At 50.4% G+C, this 18,806-nt stretch overlaps 1 long non-coding RNA gene across 1 annotated transcript; it reads left to right on the top strand.

Annotated features, from left to right (window-relative positions):
* Positions 1-9,973: 9,973 nt before the first annotated feature.
* Positions 9,974-10,929, top strand: LOC123041193 (uncharacterized). Its single transcript, XR_006418411.1, has 3 exons — positions 9,974-10,075; positions 10,462-10,738; positions 10,822-10,929. It is a non-coding gene; the product is annotated as an uncharacterized lncRNA (long non-coding RNA).
* Positions 10,930-18,806: the final 7,877 nt, after the last annotated feature.

The following is an 18,806-nucleotide window of genomic DNA, read 5'->3' as shown; positions in this document are numbered from 1 at the left end:
CGATGACGATGAGGGCGTTGGCGACGAAACCTCAGCAACCGCGAGATGTGTGGGCGAGGACGGAACGTATGGGTAAACTAACCTCGGGTCATCGAAGCAGCAGGATCTCGCGTCCCTCGGGGTCGTCGCCGCCTCGCGCAGAATCATCAGGTCCACCCCCTCCCCCGTCGCCGCTACCTTCTCCTCCTTCTCCGGCACGCGCGCTCTGCCCTCACCCCGTTTCGAGCTATGCGGAATCCTTCGCCGGGCCGTCGCCTTCCTCAATTAACTCCTAGCCGGCCACGCTCGCGGCGAAGACCTAGGGATTTGGTGGGGATTTGGCTCGTCGCCGGGCCGAGTGTGAAGTGGAACGGGGAACGGGTGAGGATGGAGAAAGGGGAAGCAACAAGAGTGAAGTCTATTTTAAACTTTGAATTTGTAGGCCTTGTTGGAAACAAACCTCTACCTCTAAATCTCTGAAGTTCATACTCTATACTTATCGATTCCGGTCAATCTCGACTCCAAATCCGTTTGTATTGGGTTTGGCACGCTAGAAAAATAATGATCCCAGCCGGGATTACTCTCTAGTCTCGCCGACTACATGGGTCCACATGTCATATTCATCTTCCCCAATCTCTCCATCTCTCCCTCCCAAGGAACCACGGCATCTCCTTCCTCAGGCATGGTGACGGGCTACCATTCACTTGTACGCCACGGTGTATCTGCCAATCGAGTCGTCGATGTACCCTGCCGGCCGTGCCACTTCTTACGCGCCGCTTGATGTCGTGCGAGCCACTCCGTGCTCGAATAGGCCGCACACGCGCAGCCGCCACTGGCCCCGCTGCTGCCACCTTCTCCTGCCAGACCGTTGTTGCTGCCTCCGCGCTGCACATCGATGTGCAAGCTGTGCTTTCGTACCTGTTGCACCACACAGTGGGTCGAGCTACATGCCGCCCTTGCCGGTAGTCTTGCTGGCCACACGGTGTGTGTGAATCACCGATGATTTTCATTGATCACATCCAAGTGTTTATCTACATGTACAAGGGTAAGTGGCTAACAACAGAAATTGCAGCTAATTAGCATTACACAAGCGTGGGCGGGAGCATGGAGCGCTAGAGCACCGTGTTTGCATGGCCGGCAGCGTGGTGAGCGTCAGACACGGGTGTGGTTGTTGATGGGGAACGGTGGACGGGCGGAGTCGATTGTGCCATTCCAGCAGCCGCGACGCGCCTTACGGCACGCAGGAGCCCACTGCCACGCCGAGGCGCCGCCGCGCTCGCCTGTTGCAAGCGTTCTTGGCCACTGCCATCTCCGCCGCGTAGCTCGGCTCCATGCTCGCTGTGAGTGCACGCCGATCCGCCGACCACAGTGCCACATGCCGGTACGGCTACCTCCACACGTTGAGTCACTTGCGGCCACGAGTCGCCGCCCCGTACGAGCGTGAAGCGTCGCTACGCACTGGCGCGAGCACCTTCGTCGCTGCCTGCCGAGGGCTCCGTGTGCCTAGCCCCTCCAGGATCCTCGTGACATCGCGTAGCCGGCTACAGGCAGATTGGCGGCGGGGCTCATAGGCGTGTTCCGCGCAGCGGCACATCGGACGCGAGGCGGGAGGATGGCAGCGTGAAGGGGCGGGACATGAACAACGACCGGGCTAACGTCCACGGCGGCGCCAGGGGCGCATGGGGGTACTACATGCCCTTGTCCGTCGATGAGCCCCGCGGCGGGCAAGTGTCGCCGTTCTGCCATGTTGGTGCCGTCGAGGCGCTGCGCTGGTTTCAGGATGGAGAGAAACAGGAGGGGATTGGGGGTAGAGGATAGAGATGACAAGTGGGGCACGTGTGTAAGTGAGAGTAGACTTTAATCCCAGGTAGGATGTATCTTTTCCCGGTGCGCCAAACAGGTCAAGGTTAAAATTGACCGGGATCAGTAAGTATAGGGTTCAAATTTCAGGGATTTAGAGGTGAGGGTTTATTTTCAACGTGCTCTACATCCTCAAGGTTTAAAACAGAACTCTTCCCCACCTGGTCGGGTCGCCACGCCCACATGTCCTACGGTAGCGCGAGATCGAGAGTGAAGTCTGTTTTAAACCTTAAGGATGTAGAGCACGTTGAAAATAAACCCTCACCTCTAAATCCCTGAAATTTGTACCCTATATTTACTGATCCCGGTCAATTTTAACCTTGACCTGTTTGGCGCACCGGGAAAAGATACATCCTACATGGGATTAAAGTCTACTCTCACTTACACCCATGCCCCACTTGTCATCTCTATCCTCTACCCCCAATCCCCTCCTGTTTCTCTCCATCCTGAAACCAGCGCAGCGCCTCGACGGCACCAACATGGGAGAACGGCGACACTTGCCCGCCGCGGGGCTCATCGACGGACAAGGGCATGTAGTACCCCCATGCGCCCCTGGCGCCGCCGTGGACGTTAGCCCGGTCGTTGTTCATGTCCCGCCCCTTCACGCTGCCATCCTCCCGCCTCGCGTCCGATGTGCCACTGCGCGGAACACGCCTATAAGCCCCGCCGCCAATCTGCCTGTAGCCGGCCACGCGATGTCACGAGGATCCTGGAGGGGCTAGGCACACGGAGCCCTCGGCAGGCAGCGACGAAGGTGCTCGCGCCAGTGCGTAGTGACGCTTCATGCTCGTACGGGGCGGCGACTCGTGGCCGCAAGTGACTCAACGTGTGGAGGTAGCAGTACCGGCATGCGGCACTGCGGTCAGCGGATCGACGTGCACTCACAGCGAGCATGGAGCCGAGCTACGCGACGGAGATGGCAGTGGCCAAGAACGCTTGCAACAGGCGAGCGCGGCGGCGGCTCGGCGTGGCAGTGGGCTCCTGCGTGCCGTAAGGCGCGTCGCGGCTGCTGGAATGGCACAATCGACTCCGCCCGTCCACCGTTCCCCATCAACAACCACAGCCGTGTCTGACGCTCACCACGCTGCCGGCCGATGCAAACACGGTGCTCTAGCGCTCCATGCTCCCGCACACGATTGTGTAATGCTAATTAGCTGTGATTTCTGTTGTTACCCACTTACCCTTGTACATGTAGATAAACACTTGGATGTGATCAATGAAAATCATCGGTGATTCACACACACCGTGTGGCCAGCAAGACTGCCGGCGAGGGCGGCATGTAGCTCGACCCACTGTGTGGTGCAACAGGTACGAAAGCACAGCTTGCACATCGATGTGCAACGCGGAGGCAGCAACAGCGGTCTGACAAGAGAAGGTGGCAGCAGCGGGGCCAGCGGCGGCTGCGCGTGTGCGGCATATTCGAGCACGGAGTGGCTCGCACGACATCAAGCGGCGCGTAAGAAGTGGCACGGCCGGCAGGGTACATCGACGACTCGATTGGCAGATACACCGCGGCGTGCAAGTGAATGGTAGCCCGTCACCATGCCTGAGGAAGGAGATGTCGTGGTTCCTCGGGAGGGAGAGATGGAGAGATTGGGGAAGATGAATATGACATGTGGACCCGTGAGGTCGGCGAGACTAGAGAGTAATCCCGGCTGGGATCATTATTTTTCTAGCGTGCCAAACCCAATGCAAACGGATTTTGGGTCGAGATTAACCGGGGTCGATAAGTATAGGGTATGAACTTCAGGGATTTAGAGGTAGATATTTGTTTGCAACGAGGCCTACAAATTTAAGGTTTAAAATAGACTTCACTCCGAGATCGACGGCTCTAGTGCGGCCGCTCGGGAACGCTGGATCGCGCGTACTCGTTAGACAGCGTTTAGGAAAAAAGAAACGAGTTTCAGATTTGTACTTCTTGCAGTGGCATTTCCCAGCACGAAGCTGGTGGACTGCACAAAACCAAAACCAAACTCAGAAAGCAGCACACAGCTTTTCCCAGCAGGTCTCGCGTGCTGGCCGTCTGTACCGTGTGAGTACTGGCTATGGCTCTACTGACTGGTAGTACTGCACCCACCATCACGCATTATTATTTTCTCTGAACCTGCACGCATCCATCGACCAAATTAAAGCGAACGTTAACGGCTGCACGTCTAGCTGACGGAACCCGCGGGTGCCGAATCGACCAAAGGCGAGACGGAAACGCTGAAACTTGTGGATGAGGCTTACGTCGAACGTGTCATCTTCCTCACTAATTCTTCCTGATCGTCACTGACCGCTCCCCGCGGTTCTCACCGTGACCCTCCACCTCAGCCCGCAAGCTCCACCGATAGGGAAAAATCTTCGTACTGTACGTATGGCTCCTGTTGAGCGCACAATCAAATCAGTTGCCGGTGTAACCATCTTGGTCGCTGCTTACTTCCGCATTGATCTCTGCATCCGCCAATTAATCCCAGCAGCACTGAGAACCATGTAGTACCTTACCTGCCATGCCAAGCAACAATGCCAAGGCGATCGAAAGGAACGGGCACCGGATTATTTAGTGCGGTGTGGAGCGTGATCCCTTTCTGAACCACTTGTCTTTCTCCTCTCTCGTTTGAGTTCTCATGCTGCTCTAGGAGCTCCACACCCAGGCCACGCACACTCCTCCTTCCGTCCGCAGCCCCCAATGGCACAATGCGAACTCAACTCGGCGACGGGCCCTGGCCGCGCAGCCACGCTGGATCAAGACCCCGGGACGGAAGCTGCAAGCCCATGCCGCGCCAATGGTGGTTCGGATGTTAACGGTCTGAGGTTAGTGATGTGGAATGGAAAGAGAAACATACATAGTATGTAGTATGTGTATGTGTGTACCTGCTTTCTGCTGCGTCTAGACGGTTTGCGGCAAATAACCTTTCGAGAGCTCTGCCACTAACGATAAATCGAAAATGATTCTATTTCCCGCTATCATTTAGCCAACTAAACCGCTATACAATACCATCCTTGCGCCTTTTTCTTCCTTTTTTTTGCGATGAACTTCCTTCTTATTTCTGATATATATGATATCAGTGCATCTATGCATTTGATATATTGATGCAAAGCTTGGTTACTGAACTAGGATGACTAATTAGTGCTCATGTTTTGATGTTTGAACATGTGTATATGTCAAATATATTTGATATATCATATACGATGCCAGATTATATGCTTATTTTTTTCAGTCTTCCATGATTTAAGGAAAACGCTAAATGGGTCTTAGCTTTGCTATAGCTTTTGTCCGAGCCACCGCTAAATGGCATAACCCGCAATTTAAAAGATTGGCTTCCAGTGCATAGTTTGTTCGCACGTTGCATGTATGTGTGTGTCTTGATTGATTGTCGGATAAGTTAATCCTTTCACTTCAACCTGCATGCATTTGTGCAATTGTTCATTTGAAAAATGTGTTTTCTAGTTATTGCATTTTTTATTTAGAACTTGAAAGGTCGTGGATGTCGTCGGGGAGGGGGGGGGGAGGGAGGGGGAATAGGCGTTTTAAAAATAATTACGGTTTGAACAAATGCGGAATAAAACTAGTGTTTAATTTGTCAAACATCAAACCTAAAACAACTGTACTCATCTATGTGCACCAACAACTTATGCTAAGCAAGATAAGCAATTAAGTGATAGCAAAATATATAACAAGAAACATTGTGGCTATCACAAAGTAAAGTGCATAAGTAAAGGGCTCGGGTAAGAAATAATCGAGACACGTGGAGACGACAATGTATCATGAAGTTCACATCCTTGCGAATGCTAATCTCCGTTTGCAGCGGTGTGAAGGCACAATGCTCCTCAAGAAGTCATTAGGGCCACTGTAATGTCCTCACGCCCTTGCACAATGCAAAATGACGTGATGCCACTAAGGGACCCTTGAGAGCGGTCACCGATCCCGTACAAATGGCAACCCTTGGGGGCGGTCACCGGTACCCGTACACTTTGGCAACCCTTGGGGACGGTCGTTGAAACGCATACAAATTGCTCGAGGCAATCTCCACAACCTAATTGGAGACCTCGACGCTTGCCCGGAGCTTTACACGATAATGATTGAGCTCCGGGACACCACCAACCGTCTAGGACGCCCAAGCACTCAAGAGAAACAAGCTCTAAGGTACCAAGCACCCAAGAGTAATAAGTTCTCAACTTTTCACTTTCACATTTCACCAAGTAGAACTCAAACCGATGCAACTAATGCAATGGCAAGGGTACACTGAGTGCCCAAGTCCCTCACTCCCAAATCCCACCAAAGCAACGAAAGCTATGAAGGAAAATGAGAGAAAGAACAAGGAGAACACCAAGAACTCCAGGATCTAAATCCAAGGGGTTCCCCTCACATAGAGAAGAAAGAGATTGGTGGAAATGTAGATCTAGATCTTCTCTCTCTTTTTTCCTCAAGAACTAGTAAGAATCATTGAAGGGATTGAGAGTTAGTAAGCTCAAAGAAGGTCCACAACGGGGGAAGAACACGAGCTCAAAGAAAATATGCAATGGGGAAGAAGACCCTCTTTTATAGGCATCTCCAAATCCAACCGTAATGACAACAGCCCACACACAAACAGTACTACCGTCGAGGTTGCAGTACTAAAGGAATTGGGGTTGTCGTGGATTTGTCACGGCAGATGTCCTAGCGAAAGTACTTAGTCGTGGAGCCATCGCTACGAGTTTACTTGAAGGGGTTTAAAGCGGACACAAAGACACGAGGGTTTTATACTAGTTCGGCCCCTTCGATGAAGGTAAAAGCCTACGTCTAGTTGTGATGGAATTGATATGATCTCGATGGCTAGGGAGCAAACAAGCTTCGCCTAGGCTCGAGTTGTGGTTGTCTGTCTTGAACCACCACCGGGTCGTCCCCTTATATACACGGGTGACGCCCATCGGTCCATAGAGTCCTAACCGGTTCATACTCGTATTCCGGTTGCTATCTTCCTATTCCTTACTTACAATACAAGTCATACATCAGGCCGGTTTACGGCTACATGCTCTAACCGACTACAGGCCTTGGGCCTTCATCTGTTTACGCCACTAATGAAGTTAACCCGGCCCAAGTAGGCCGGTTTACGCCTAGTGGTAATATCCCCAACATTAGGCCCCAGATTGATTTGAATTGGTTCATGTCAATCCTTCACACCATCTTGCGTCTTGGATATCTTCTGTTTAATTGGCAAATCTCCATGTCGTCATTATTTTTAGTTGCTGTAAACCGGCATGACGTCATCAGTTTTGATTACTGTAAACCGGCATGACGTCATTATGAAGTTCATAACGCCCTCTTAATGACAGCTCCTGGATTCGCGCGTTTGACCTAGCTCGGTTGCCTTATAAATAAGACCGTAGGGTCATTTCCTTTCTCTTCCCCTTCGTCCCTTCTTCTTCTTCTTCCTCACGTCACCGGCTTTGTACCTCCGCCACCACCGTCGACCTCTGCCTCGTCTCGGGCCGCTGCATCAACCTGAACGTACCAGAGTGTTGCGGCGTCTTTCCGCATCTTCTCCGTTCCCGGTAAGTCCTCTCTCCTTCTTAACCTAGATCTGTTCTTAGGGTTCCATGTTCTTGCTATGTTCATTGCGCGTTCATAGCTGTTCTCTGACCTGGAATGCATCTGTGGACTCTTGCCATGCTTAGTAGCGATCCCTTTAGCATCCGTCTGCTATTTCTCCTCCAAGCGCATAGATCTCCCGCACATATCCGCTCAATGGTTCACTTCTGTTTCCGCCTTAGTCTTCGAAATATTTCCTGTTTTTATGAGCTTGCTGTAGATCCGCGGCTGTAACATGATTTTGTGAAACTTGTTTCTGCATAACTAGTTATCCATAGTTTCAATTGCTTCCGATGCTTAGGCCAGGCGGTTTAACTTCACCATAGAGAAAAAATTGCTAAACCGGTATATATGTCATTAGTCCCCTGGTTGAACCGCCAGAATCCATCTGATGCTGCGTTGTAGAAGACCGGATTATTGGTACTGCCTCTGGTTTACCGTAATTAGATCAACACCTTTTTATCCGGCATGTCCTTGAACCGGATCACTTATTTCTTGTAGATCTCGTCATGGCCAAACAAGTGTACGAGTGCAACTGGGTTCCCTCCCGTGTCACAGAATCATAGTTGAATGATCTAGTCCTGATCGGTGCTTTGGATAACAAAGATACGATTCACTGGAGGGTTCCTGGAGATGAATGTCCTCCTACGCCCCAGGAAGGAGAGGTCGTGGTCTTCGCAGATCACATGGCCTGGGGCTTCAAACAACCCAGCTCCAAATTTTATCGGGATGTGTTAGCCAACTTTCAACTCCGTCCACAGGATATTGGCCCCAACTCCGTCACCAATCTATGTCACTTTCAAGTACTTTCTGAGGCATACCTTCAAGAGGAGCCTTCAGTCGAGTTATTTAGAGATCTCTTTCATCTGAACCGCCGTACTGAATTCACTGACGGCCCTAATACCGAACTTGGCGGTATGGCCATTCAGAAAAGGAAAGAAATCACCTATCCCCACATCAAACTCCATACTCACCCCAAGGAATGGAACGCAACTTGGTTTTATTGCAAGGATACCTCTCCTGACAATGAAAATCCCTTGCCTGGCTTCCGTCCGGAACGGCTCAGCAACACTCACCCTTTTCCACAAAGGCTAAGCGCCAAGGAGAGAATTAAATACGCTCCTCAACTATCCAAGCTCCGGGCCTTCATGGCCAATGGTTTAACAGGAATAGACCTTGCACGCTGCTGGATATCATGGAGCATTTTGCCCTCTAAGCCGGCGCCCAAATTTGATGTGCGAGTATACTGATAGTGTCGATGACCCACTCCGACACACTAAAATCCAGCTCCCTGATGACGAAGTCACAGAATCTGTGAAAAAGATGCTGAATGAACCGGAGCACCTCTGTGCTCAAACCGGTCTGCCTCCTTACTGCACCACCAACAAACCACCAGCGGTAATATTTTAATTGCTCTATTGTTGAACCGGTTACTATTTTATATGCTCAACATTTAATTACTGCTGATCCAGGGTGATAATCCATTTTGGAGCAAGAAACTTCCTCAAGACAAAACGGAAAAGGCAGGACGGCCAACCCGGCTCAAGACCAAGGTTATCAAGAAGCCAGCTCATAAGAGAAAAACCACCGCTTCATCTGACCCAGCCATTGATGATGATGTGGGTAATCCGGATCTTGAGGTAGAACTTGATTCACTTGGCTTGCTTTTTACACGCCTTATTGATGATAATACTTGTCAGGATGACGCTGAAGCCAGCAATGCGGGTTTTGTTGAGGTAACCATTCTCTCTTCCGATTCAGAAATCCTGCCTTTACCAAAATTTCGCCGGGCAAACCGGAAAGTTAAATTTTCTCATCCTTTTGCTTATCTGGATTCCCAATTTCTTATGAAGACCCAACAACATGAAGCTCGCCGCACAACCCGGCACAGTGGCCAGGTAGTTACCTCTGCCGGTTTACCAAACAGTCCGGTTCGAAAACGCCGCTCCGAGGTCTCCGACCTTTTTATTGATTTAAATCCTAAAGCGGGTTTCTTCCGTCAACCTCTTAATCCATCCGACTCCGATTACCAGGTCACTTCTCATTCATCGTCTGGTGAATCATCGGCCACCCAGCTACCACCTTTGAAAACAGTTGCTGGGTAACTTAAACCGAACATATGCTTCCAGTATACTGCGCAATGGCTTACACTTTTCCTTGACTTTTTATTTTTCTTTCAGGGCTAAACCGAAACCAAGCAAGAAGGCCCGCCTGGATAGAGCGGCTGAAGAAGATGTGGCCCCAGAACATGACCAAGCACCTGATCATGAAGTGTTTACTTGTGAAGATATCCCCAATGATCCTCCTCTGCAAGACGACGTTATCCCTGAAGAAGGTCCTATTCATATTCCAGCCTCTGCTGATCCGCCTGCTAGCTCTGTCCAGATTGAGAAATCCCACACTCCTGCTGACAAACCGGCCGCACCAACCCAAACCGGCGAGTCAAAAGATGATGATGTTGTGATTACCGGCGTAGGCTGCTCTGAACCTGGGAATCCTGCCACCCTTACCAGGCATACCATCAAAGAGGATTCTTCCCCTTTGAACAAAGGAAAATGAGATGTTGAATTAGAGACATACGCCAATCTGAATGCTCAAGATCTTCACTCTGGCTATTTAAACCGGCTTTATACTAGCCGTGACTGTGAAGCTGGCTTGGTCAAAATGATGAGGGATAAATTTGAGGTAAATTCCTTCTTTCCTTTCTGCCATTGCATTCATCCTTGTAGCCCCCAAGGGCCGGTTTGTGACCTTGGTCAAACCGGGACTTGATCCTGAACATTTTTGAAATCCGTCGGCATAACCCTCGAAGGCCGGTCTAACTTAGCATAAGTAAACCGGGGCTCAAAAATAAATAGTTGTCCTTAGAACATAATTTGATCAAATAGCCATTAGCCCCCAAGTGCCAAGTTGAATACTTGTATTGAGCTTGGGACTTTGTAATCTAGCAATATACAAAAAATTGAAGGTGCATTAGCCCCCAAGTATCAGGCATATAACTTTTGTTATGTGGTTGATACTTCCATTTCTTGGATCGTCTGTGCAAAGCTTAAAATGCCATCTGTATGCAGGCTGAAGTGAAAATCAAGGAGGACCAGATTGCCGATTTGCAGGAGGCCCTAAAGACCCAGTAGGCTGAAATAGATAAGGCAAAGCAAGAATTGACCAGCGCTTTGAGCACTGCTGAACGGCTGAAAGAAGGCTTCAAGAAAGAGCGGGCTGACTGGGCCACTGAGAAGGCCGGTTTAACCAAAAGAGCAGAAAACGCTGAAGCAGCCCTTAAACCGGTGGTGGATGAACTGGCGGCCGTACAACGGCAAATACACTCTATGACTACTGCAATCTTTGGTAAGTTCCTTGTAACTTCTGTGATAAATTTGAATCTGCTGTATTGTAAATCCGGTTTGAGACCATTCCAATTTTGTTTGTAGGCACACGTATTGGGCACTTAGGAAATGATGTGCGGAAGAAATTGAAAGCTGCCTACACCTTGGTGGAACAATTGTATACCGGAGCCCAACGGATCATCGCCACAGCTTCTTACAACAACCCGGCGCCCTCTTTAATCCAGGACACTCTTAGCAAGCTGTCAATGCTTCCAGCCCGGATTGAGGAGCTGAAAAAAATCCGCTGCCCGAACCGGAGCCATCAATGCCTTAATCCAGGCAAAGGCATGGGTGCCCGACTTTGATCCTGTGGAAGCAGCTCAAGGCTATCCCAGTCTGAAAGAAGATGGCTCTGAATTCAACGAAGAGGATTTAAGGGCCAAAAACCGTGCAGTGCGCCCGCTGGCTTGCCAGCTAGCTGAAGAGGCAGATTTGATGCACTATCAAGCGGAATATAATAATCAAAACAAGCGAGTGCCGGCCCCAACTGTTGAAGCGGAGAATCTGATTCCTCCAACCCGTAAGCACACTTACGCCCCTGATATTGAACCGTCTTCCCTGATCCATAAAGAGGCTGTTTTCCAAGATTTAATGGGAATCGACTGGACCACTGTTGATTTCTAGCCAATGGGTAGAGACGAGGAAACTGAAGCGGCGGAGGATGAGGAGCAGGCTTGAACCGGAAGCCGATTTAAAGAGCTAGTTGCAACATCCTTCCACAAAACAATGATTTTGTTTGAGCACCATGCCGCCTTGTAATAGGATAGTTAAAACTTCTGTCTGGAATATGCCTTCGTGCATAAGTACTGGAGCTTTTGCTTGAAAAACTTTAATTCATATTTCCTGCAATCAGAAAAATTTGAACTTCGGTAGCGGTTATACTGTCAGCCGGATTATGATCTTGATATGTGTATCAGTAATACAACAAATAGATGATACATAAATACCTGCCATGTTTGATCATAAAGCTGGCTTTAGCCAAGCCTGAAGCAGTGGTTTTCTAAACCATTACCGTCAAAAAGGGAGAAAGTAGCGCCCGTACAGACCGTACTGACTTAATACGAGCCCCCTGGTTACTCCATGATGTTAATAGGGAAAAGGTAAACCAGGCAGACTCCTCCGGATTAAAAGGGGGATCAAAAATCATTGTTTGAACCGGAAAAAATATGCTTGTTGACACAAAGAAATCCAACAAAAGCAAAGAACGAACAAACCATGAAAACAACATGGAAGCAAAAGTAATGATAAAAACCATTTGCAAAAATATGCTATACTGAGTTGTTCAGATGGTATTACCATGGTCGGACAGGATCAAGGCCCCCAATAGGAGTGACAATGATTCAAGTCAGCCAGGTCCCCAAATGACTCGTGGCATATATGCCAGATCAAGAGGCGTGGCCATGGTTCGGGCCCGACCATGCCCCCAAGTGATTTTGTGGCCTTAGGCCGACCAAGAGGCATGACTGGTTCAGACTTGACCAAGTCCCCAAATGATCTGGTGGCTGTTGCCTATCAAAGGGTGTTCGTTGGTCGGACACGACCAAGGCCCCCAGTGATATATAAAAGACAAATGTCAAGGGGTAAACCGGAGGCTGCTTTAAACAGAATCACTCCGTGTAACCTCGCATGATGAGAAAGACAGAGACCCCGCTTTAGCTGAGGCTCCGGTTTGATATATCAAAGATAATATATACATTGTCATGATATGTACATAGATAGAGCCGATGGCTCAAGTATAGTAAGGCCGAAGATGAGCTATATTCCACGGCCTGTTGGTCTCCTCTTCTGATGTACGTGAGTCTTGATGTCCTCGAATATCAATCAGATAGTACGACCCGTTGTGCAAATTCTTGCTGACCACGAAAGGTCCCTCCCAAGGTGGGGACAACTTGTGCATATCCGTTTGATCTTGGATGAGTCGAAGCACCAAATCTCCTTCTTGAAAAGTTCTGGTTCTAACCCGGTGACTGTGATAGCGACGAAGATCTTGCTGGTAAATCGCCGAACGGGCAGCCGCTATATCACGCTCCTCGTCCAATAGGTCCAAAGCATCTTGTCGTGCTGTCTCATTGTCTGCTTCAACATAAGCTGCCACACGAGGAGAATCGTGCCGGATGTCACTAGGGAGAACTGCCTCTACTCCATAGACCATGAAAAATGGCGTGTATCCTGTGGACCGGTTTGGCGTAGTATTGATACTCCATAATACAGATGGTAGCTCTTCAACCCATCATCCTGGTGTTCTTTGCAATGGGACCAAAAGCCGGGGTTTGATGCCTCGTAAGATTTCCTGATTAGCTCATTCTGCCTGTCCATTGGATTGGGGGTGTGCTACTGACGACACGTCAAGTCGGATGTGCTCACGTTCACAGAACTCCTTCATAGCACCCTTGGATAAATTGGTACCATTGTCAGTAATGATACTGTGTGGAAAACCAAACCGGAAAATCACCTTCTTGATGAACTGCACCGCTGTTGCTGCATCACACTTGCTGACAGGCTCCGCTTCAACCCACTTGGTAAATTTGTCAACTGCCACCAAAAGGTGGGTTTTCTTATCCTTGGATATTTAAAAGGCCCAACCATATCCAGCCCCCAAGTTGCAAACGGCCATGTTATTGGGATCATCCTCAATTCTTGAGCCGGCACATGAGCACGCCTTGAAAATTTCTGACATCCATCACACCGTTTAACCAAGTCCTCCGCATCAGCGTGCGCTGTCAACCAGTAGAACCCGTGACGAAACGCCTTTGCCACCAGAGACTTTGAACCGGCATGGTGTCCACAATCCCCTTCATGGATTTCTCTTAAGATTTCACAGCCTTCCTCAGGAGAAACACAACGTTGAAACGCCCCTGATACACTGCAATGTAATTCACCATTGACAATCGTCATAGACTTGGATCGCCGGACTATCTGCCTGGCCAGGATCTCATCCTCTGGTAACTCCCCCCGGTTCATGTGCGCAAGATAAGGAACTATCCAATCCGGAATAACATGCAGGGCCGCCACCAATTGAGCCTCCGGATCAGGGATAGCCAAATCCACCTCACCTGGGAGCTTGACTGACAGGTTGTGCAACACGTCCAAAAAGACGTTAGGCGGGACCGGTTTACGCTGAGAGCCCAACCGGCTTAAAGCATCCGCCGCTTCATTCTTCCAACGGTCCACATGATCCACTTGATAACCCTTGAAACAACCTGCAATATTATCCACTTCCCGACGATATGCAGCCATGAGCGGGTCCTTAGAATCCCAAGTGCCAGACACCTGTTGAGCCACTAGGTCCGAGTCACCAAAGCACTTAACCCGGCTTAAATTCATCTCTTTAGCCATCCGGAGGCCATGGAGCAAGGCTTCGTACTCAGCTGCATTATTAGTACAAGGGAACATTAAGCGGAGAACATAACAAAACTTATCACCTCGCGGGGAAGTTAATACGACTCCAGCCCCCGAGCCTTCCAATTGCCTGGATCCGTCAAAATGAATAGTCCAATATGTGTGATCCGGCTTCTCCTCTGGTGCTTGTAATTCCGTCCAATCATTGATGAAATCAACAAGTGCTTGAGACTTCACTGTCGTCCGAGGCACGTACTTCAGTCCGTGTGGCCCCAGCTCTATAGCCCACTTGGCAATCCGGCCAGTCGCCTCCCGATTCTGTATAATATCACCCAAGGGAGCTGAACTGACCACTGTGATGGGGTGCCCTTGAAAATACTGTTTCAACTTCCGACTGGCCATAAAAACACCATAGACCAGCTTCTGCCAATGCGGATACCTTTGCTTGGATTCAACAAGCACCTCGCTGATATAATAAACCGGCCGCTGAACCGGACATTCCTTGCCTACCTCTTTGCGTTCCACCACAATAGCCACGCTAACTGCCCGAGCATTGGCCGCTACATATAATAATAGTGGCTCCTTGTCGACCGGAGCTGCAAGAACAGGCGGATTGGCTAACTGCCGCTTCAGGTCCTCAAATGCCTCATCAGCAGCTGGACTCCAGACGAAATTGTCTGTCTTCCTCAGCATTTGGTACAAAGGGATAGCCTTCTCCCCGAGGCGGCTGATAAACCGGCTCAGCGCAGTGATTCGGCCTGCCAAACGCTGAACATCGTTGATACACTTCGGTTTAGCTAGGGATGTAATAGCCGCAATCTTCTCCGGATTAGCCTCAATTCCTCTGTTAGACACCAGGAAACCCAGTAACTTGCCTGCCGGAACACCAAAAACACACTTGGCCGGATTGAGCATCATCCTGTAAGCTCGCAAGTTGTCAAAGGTCTCCTTCAAATCATCCACCAGCGTCTCCTTCTGTCTTGATTTTACTACAATATCATCCACATAGGCGTGCACATTGCGGCCGATCTGCTCATGCAGGCAATTCTGTACACACCGTTGATAGGTGGCTTGGGCACTCTTAAGCCCGAAGGGCATAGATACATAGCAGAAGGCTCCAAAGGGAGTAATAAATGTTGTTTTCTCCTGGTCCTTAACCGCCATCTTGATCTGATGATATCCAGAGTATGCATCCAAAAAACTCAAACGCTCACAACCCACCGTGGCATCAATGATCTGGTCAATACGGGGGAGGGCAAAAGGATCTGCCGGACAGGCTTTGTTAAGCTCTGTGTAATCCACACACATACGCCAAGTGCCGTTTTTCTTAAGAACCAGCACCGGATTAGCAAGCCACTCTGGATGGAACACCTCAATAATAAAACCAGCTGCTAAAAGCCTGGCCACTTCCTCTCCAATGGCCTTGCGCCTTTCTTTGTTAAACCGGCGGAGGAACTGTTTCACCGATTTATACTTAGGATCCACATTAAGAGTGTGCGCAGCGAGTTCCCTCGGTACACCTGGCATGTCAGACGGCTTCCATGCAAAAATGTCCCGATTCTCACGGATGAACTCGATGAGCGCGCTTTCCTATTTGGGATCCAGGTTGGCACTGATAGTGAACTGCTTGGACGAATCGCCGGGCATGAAGTCAACAAGCTTGGTCTCAGCTGCCGATTTGAACTTCAGATCTGAATCATGCTCTGTAGTTGGCTTCTTTAAAGGGGTCATATACGTCGGATCAACATTGTCCTTATAATACTTCAACTCCTCCGTGGCACAGACTGACTCCGCATGAGCCGCATCACCTTCCTCACATTCCAAAGCGACCCTACGACTCCCATGAACCGTTATGGTCCCCTTGTAACCCGGCATCTTGAGCTGCAAGTAGATATAACAAGGCCGCGCCATGAACTTGGCGTAAGCCGGCTGGCCAAATAAGGCGTGATACGGGCTCCGGATCTTCACCACCTCAAATGTTAGCTTTTCCGACCGGGAGTCGTGCTCGTCCCCAAAGGCCACATCCAGGGCTATCTTACCAACAGGATATGCAGATTTGCCAGGCACCACACCATGGAACACCGTATTCGACGGTCTGAGATCTTTGTCTGCTAAACCCATGCGGCGAAATGTCTCATAGTACAATATGTTAATACTGCTTCCTCCATCCATGAGTACTTTGGTGAATTTATAACCCCCCACCTGAGGGTCTACCACTAATGCTAGCTGGCCCGGATTATCAATCCGGAGCGGGTGATCCTCTCTGCTCCACACGATAGGCTGCTCCGACCAGCGCAAGTAACGTGGTAAGGCCGGTTCAATAGAATTCACCGCTCGCCTGTGAAGCTTTCGGTCGCGTTTATCCAAACTAGTTGTGAAAACATGATATTGCCCATTGCTCAACTGCTTTGGCTGGCTCTGATAACCTGACTGCTGCTGCTGCTGCTGCAGGCCGTTCCGATTATTCTGGCTATTGTGACCGCCCTGATTGAAACCTGAACCGGAAGCTCCATCGTGACCCGGACCGGGTAAACCGGATCCTGAACCGCCACCTGACCCATGGTCATACCGGAAGGTATTAGAGTTTTTAAACTCCTGCATGATATAACAATCTTTCCAAAGATGGTTAGCCGGCGCCTCCTTCGTCCCGTGCTTCGGGCAAGGCTGATTCAACAAATAGTTCAAACGGCTTGCGTTAGGATTGGGAGCCCCATTACGATTTGCCGCTTTACCTCTGCGCCGCTGCCCCCGGTCCTGTGCATTAGTGTTGGCCACAAAGTCCACGCTGCCATCCGCTTTGCGCTTGCCTCCGTTTCCATGACCCGCTAGTTTGTACTGCTGCTGTTTGGAGTTGCTGTTCTTCTTTCCCTTTCCTGCTTCATCATCATTAGGCTCGGGATCTTTGGTACTGTCCGAATCGGCATACTTCACTAAAGCGGCCATGAGGGTTCCCATGTCATTACAAAACCGCTTCATGCGTCCCAACTTCAATTTTAGAGGCTCAAACCGGCAGTTGCCCTCCAGAGTTAAGATCGCAGAGTCGGCATTAATCCTGTCAGACGAGTGCAAAATTTCCGAAACGCGGCGTACCCAACGGGTCGTTGATTCTCCTTCCTCCTGGACACAAGCTGCCAGATCTACTATGGACTTGGGCTGCTTACAGGTATCCTTAAACTTCTATATAAACCGGGCCCGCAACTGGGCCCATGAGCTGATAGAATTGGGGGGTAGGTTCTTTAACCAAGTACGAGCCGTGCCCTCAAGCATCATGGTGAAGTATTTTGCACATGCAGCCTCATCCACGTCCAGCATTTTCATGGCCATCTCATAACTCTCTACCCATGCTTCAGGGGGTAAATCAGCGGTGTAATTCGGCACCTTGCGTGGACCCTTGAAATCTTTGGGCAGGCGCACATTACGTAAAGCTGGGATTAAGCAAGGCACTCCCAAAGCGGATGTAATTCCTGGTCCGGCAAAGGTGGTAGAACGAACCGGTGTAAGTTGGCCCGCATTATCCTGTGCTGCTAACTCGGCCTCCCTTTGTGCCCGGGCCCGATCCACCATATCCCGAGCATCGCCAACACCACCTGCCGGGTCATTACCATGGGCCGCTTCACGGCCTCGCGCATTGCTTGATATGGCCGGTTCATCCATGCGCCTGCTATAGCTCCGGCTCGGACGGGGCGTAGAATGAACCCGATCACGGCTGTACGAGTATGCCTCCTGCTGAATCAGCGCAGTCCGGAGAAGCTCCTTAACCCGGCACGTCTCTATCACTTGCGGAGAATCCCCTTCGACTGGGATGGCCTCTAGCCGTGCAGCGGCCGCAACAAGGTTGTCCATAGGATTCGAATAATGACCCGGGGGTGTCTGGACCGGCGGAGGAACCGCAATGTTTTGGTGAGGAGGTTCCATCAGGCGAGGTTGGACCGTCGCTCCTGGCCCTGGCGCCTCAATCCGGTTTGTCTCCGGGTACCGCGGCGGATTACTGGGTCCAGCTCCTGGAGTGTGAAAGAGATTTCGGGGGTCAAACCCTAACGGCAGGCGTGATCTGTGCTTCCGCTTCAAAACCTCCTGTGATGCATTCTGGTCAAGCATGAGTTTATAGGCCTGTGCGTCCAAAGCGGCCCGCTCTGCAGCCATTCGGTCTTTTTCTGCTGCCAGATCCACTTTAGCTTGCACGATCTGCTCTCTCACCTTCGCAATTTCTGCATTATGGGCCTCCTGATCTGCCGGATTGTCCTTTGCCATGAGCGCGGCTAGTGCATCAAACAGCTCAGATAGAACTTGAACCGGCGGGCGCACAAGGCCTCCTGCCCCAACTACGGCTGCCGCTGCTGATCCGGAGAGCATTGCTGCGGCGGTCGAAGAGTGATTCGCCGCCTGTGTGCCGACCATGAATATTCCAACCGGTTGACCTGGCCCGGGGGGTCCGGAATACTGTCGCCATCGGAACAGCCCCTAATCTGGTCGTCTTGCAACTGGTATAGCGATTCGGTCTCTCCGGTCGAGGACTCGTTATCAGAATAGACGACGGTCTCATTACCGTGTTCTGACTCGTCCTTACGCTCACCTTCGTGGATGACTCCAACGAAGACACGCTTCACGGCCGGTTTAACCCGGGTAGATCTCGCACGCTGAGCCGTCTCGATGAGGTTGGTGCAGATGTCCGGCTCAGGCCCAGGCTCACC

Source organism: Triticum aestivum, chromosome 1A (assembly GCF_018294505.1).
Source record: "Triticum aestivum cultivar Chinese Spring chromosome 1A, IWGSC CS RefSeq v2.1, whole genome shotgun sequence".
Classification (NCBI taxonomy): domain Eukaryota; kingdom Viridiplantae; phylum Streptophyta; class Magnoliopsida; order Poales; family Poaceae; genus Triticum; species Triticum aestivum.
This window is presented reverse-complemented; position numbering and strand designations above follow the sequence as displayed.